At 37.7% G+C, this 4,526-nt stretch overlaps 1 pseudogene; it reads left to right on the top strand.

Moving 5' to 3' along the window:
* The first annotated feature begins 395 nt into the window (after nucleotides 1-395).
* LOC114747829 (pto-interacting protein 1-like) lies at nucleotides 396-3,999 on the top strand (annotated as a pseudogene).
* The last annotated feature ends 527 nt before the right edge of the window (nucleotides 4,000-4,526 follow it).

Raw genomic sequence — 4,526 nt, 5'->3', positions numbered from 1 at the left:
TAATTTCTTTTTGGACGATACATGAAGTGCGATTACGCAAATGGAATAGAAATTCCTAAACAAAATTTGAAAAAATCGTGATCGCATATGGGATTATTACTATTATTTTGGGCCTCCCGAGTTTACCACTGTACAAAAGGCCCCAGACTAGAAAAAGAAAGAATTCAAGAAATAAACCAATGGAAGAGTGAGTGGGAAAAGAAAGAAGAAAAGCTCACTTTCTTGGGTGACTGTTTCTAGTCAAGTTTGGCCAGCCAGGTCGGCTTGGAAAGGGAGAGAGAAGGGATTTCAATTAAATTTAATTAAATTAAAGCAAGGAAATAGCAATGGAATATATTACGTAACGTTGGCTGGACAAAAATCCCCGTAATAATACAATCTTTCATTTCAAAGCAAGTCAAGAGGCTCGGGCTCTTTATCCTACGCACTTCCTCTGCTTAACCTGCGCAAATTTCGCCGGTTTTGGCGCCGAGATCTTCATCTACACCTTCCCCCAGTTAGTTTCCAGCTCTCTGATCTCTCAACTCCAGTATATTGCCATTTGATTACAGGTACCGGTCGATCTATTGCATACCCATTCTTGACTTTTTCTGCTTACACATTTTTTTCGTATAATCTCATTTTCATCGTAAGCGGCTATGTTGATCAGTATTTTTCTAGGAATATGTGATCTCGATTTGTAATAATTGGTTCTGTTTGGGACCGATCCCTAACTATTTGCTAGGATTTTAGTAGCAGTTTGCTCGGGGATTGCTCGGACCACTTTCACTTGGCTTACATGGATTGATACGCTTGCTTATAGCAGCGCTCATAGTGCTGCAAAATTTCAACCATCACTTACCGTATTCTATCATTCAAGAAGGATGAGATGCAAATAATTTTAGAAAATAAAATAATTTTAGAAAATATACTTACTTATAACCATATCTATTTTTTCTCGCCCTTTTGAGTAGTTCTGATTAATATCAATCGAGGTATTGAACAAAAACAAGAATCAATCGAGTTGGCACCATGACTGATCAAGTTGTCATGTTGAAATGAAGGTTAGCTTGCTCATTTGAAATTCGGCAACGATGAGTTAATTGAGCATTCGCCCTGTTCTTCCCTGAAGTGCTGAAAATTGTATTGATCACCATCGTCTTTCTTTTGTCATTTTGGTTGCAATGAACATTCAGGGGGAATTTATTGGGGTTTTTTTTTTTTTGCCTCCTTTCTATTTTGACTTCTTATTCAAATCAGTGGCTCTATTGATATGAACTGATGTATGTATGAACTTTTATGTTAGAACGAATCATGAGTTGTTTCAGCTGTTGCGAAGAGGATGAACTCCACAAAGCTTCTGACAATGGAGGACCATACGTGGCAAAAAACTCAACAGGTAATTTATCTCTTATTGGCTTGACGAGTGTGTGTGAGAGAGAGAGAGGGAGGGAGAGAGAGTCTAAACTCCAGATCAAATCATTCATCTTTAAGTGACATTTCCTTTCCATTTGGATTTATGTGCGTCATTGGAAGTGGATGCTATTACTTGATTTCAATACTTCCTCATCGTAATTTGATTTCTATTGTGTGATCTGTGACTCAGTGAAATTATTGTGAAAACTCTTCATGCAGGAAATGATGGAAATTATCATGCTTCTGAAACTGCAAAGCAGGGTGCTCAGACTGTTAAAGTCCAGCCATTGAAGTTCCTGCCATATCAGCGGATGAATTAAAAGAGATTACAGATAATTATGGGACCAATTCTCTGATTGGGGAGGGGTCCTATGGAAGAGTATATTATGGCGTTCTTAAAAATGGTCAGGCTGCAGCAATCAAGAAGTTAGATGCTAGCAAACAACCTGATGATGAATTTTTAGCCCAGGTATCCCTGATAGGCTTGGCTTACTACATTTTCTCAGATAATTGCGGTGGTTAAGCCATTAATAACCTGGATCTCAAACTTTCAGGTTTCCATGGTATCAAGGCTGAAGCATGAAAATTTCGTTCAATTACTTGGTTATTGTGTTGATGGAAGTTCCCGTGTTCTTGCTTATGAGTTTGCATCTAATGGATCTCTTCACGATATTTTACATGGTATATAATTTGTCCTTTTCAGTTTTTTGAGTTAGCATACTAATTGCTTCTTTTGAAACTTTAGCTTTTGTTAAGTTAGTTTTTTATATTAGAAGATTACTGGCATTTTTTAATGTGATATTGGCTAACATTGGTGCCATGTCAACTTAAGAGATGTATTTGGTGTGATATTTTACTATTGCCATTTTACATTCAGGCAGAAAAGGTGTTAAAGGAGCCCAACCTGGTCCTGTCCTGTCATGGGCACAGAGAGTAAAGATCGCTGTGGGGGCTGCAAAAGGGCTTGAGTACTTGCATGAGAAGGCTGATCCTCACATATCCACCGAGACATCAAATCAAGCAATGTACTGATTTTTGACGATGATGTTGCTAAGATTGCAGATTTTGATTTGTCAAATCAGGCTCCTGATATGGCTGCGCGTCTTCATTCCACTCGTGTCCTAGGAACCTTTGGTTATCATGCACCAGAGTAAGAAATCTTGTCACTTATTGCTCTATATCCTTAATTTTATGTCTTAAGTCATTGTACGCCTTCTAATTCTGAGCTTGATTGCTGAATAATTATTGGGACAAGAAATTGGAAATCTGGCGTAGTGTTTGCTAGAGTTCATCAAAAAGCAGTATCAAATTCCATAATTCAAACGTTTTCATTGTTTTTGACCAAATTTGATCGGGGTCAATTTGGACAGATAAATCATTCTTTCAAATTAAGCACCGTGAAGAGTTTTTCCTACAGTCTGTAAAGTTATCTGCCTAATTTTGTGGATGCAGATATGCAATGACTGGACAACTGAATGCCAAAAGTGATGTATACAGCTTTGGCGTTGTCCTTCTGGAACTTTTGACTGGAAGGAAGCCTGTGGATCATACCCTACCTCGTGGACAGCAGAGTCTGGTTACTTGGGTAAAATCATAGAAACCATCCCCTCCCACTCCCCCCCCACCCTGACAAAAACACACATGCACAATTGGGGCAGTAAAAGGAAAAGGAAGAGATCTTTGCATCTTTCTTATGATTTGCTATTCAGACCTAGTGATTTGTGTTTCAGGCTACACCAAAACTCAGTGAAGATAAAGTCAGGCAGTGTGTTGATACAAGACTAGGAGGAGATTACCCACCCAAAGCTGTTGCCAAGGTGTTAGCCAGTTTTTTTTACTATGCTTTGATTTCTTCCTATTTTTATGTGGTATTTCCTTGCTGAGGTTGTGTGGACTGTACGGAAGTTTAGTAGATCTGAATAGGACCTTGGAAGTTATCAAAATGCACGAGCATGCCAATTAGTTTGCTGCGGATGGCTAGTGGCATAATCGTTGAGTTTTACTTTGGAAGTTGGTGTTATGCAAGGGACAAAATTTTGAATCTAAAACTCGGTTTTATCACTCTCTTTAATTGGAAATTGATAATTAAATAAATAATTAGTTGATCAAATGGAAGGCAGTGACATTCTCTAGTTAAATTTCTAGGTTTGAGTGCAAGAGGCTTTAAATTCCAAAATGCCTCCTGAAGCCATGAGATACCCTGAGCTTTTATAGGATGCATACACGCCCTCAATACACCTGCAGTTGAGATTTGAGAATAACTAATGTACATAACATATAGCTAAATTGATTTATAACCACGCGATGCTTTGATCATTACAGATGGCTGCTGTTGCTGCGCTATGCGTGCAATATGAAGCTGACTTCAGACCAAACATGAGCATTGTAGTCAAAGCTCTTCAACCTTTATTAAATGCACGACCTGGACCTGCTGGTGATACTCCAAATTGATCTCTGTATCTTTCACCCTGTATCTGTGAGCATATGCACAATGTGCATGCAAAAAATATAAGAGATGGAACATGGTTATATATGCCATTGTTTACGCCGCATTCATTTTGTTCATAATCCATGAGGTTCGTCGATGTTCCCTGCCGCGTCTTATTCTTTTTACTGTCACCTGGTTTCACTGTTTACTCCATGCCTTTCTGCTGAGATATTTGCCATCTCTACTTAATTGCTCGGGAGAAAAACGCTGCAATAGAGGGGTGTGTCTTCTCAAAGCGGAGATCATGTTAATGGACCATTCTTTATCAGAAAGAAATGATCAAAGACGTTTCTTGCTTGATTGAAACATAATTCATTAATATGTCTGAAATATTCTGTACATTGCTTATTTCTTAAGGGTGTGTTTGGGTGACACCCCAAACCATGGTTTGGGGAATAGATCACCCAAACACCCCCTCCAAAAATCAAAACCATGGTTTTGGGTCAAACCATGGTTTTGGAAAAAGCAAAATTTTTTTTGCTTTTGGAGAAAAAAGGGAGAGTGTGAGGGCCTATATGATATGTATCTTGTTATTTTTTTTAAACATATTTTTTTATAAATATATCTAATCTTATATTTTATAAATATATATACACATTAATTATTTATTAATTATATTATCTTATGTATTATTAATTATGTT

This window comes from Neltuma alba, unplaced genomic scaffold (assembly GCF_004799145.2).
Source record: "Neltuma alba isolate B1F8T4 unplaced genomic scaffold, ASM479914v2 tig00005487_pilon, whole genome shotgun sequence".
NCBI lineage: Eukaryota > Viridiplantae > Streptophyta > Magnoliopsida > Fabales > Fabaceae > Neltuma > Neltuma alba.
The sequence above is the reverse complement of the archived record's forward strand: the minus strand, read 5'-3'. Positions and strand labels throughout refer to the sequence as shown.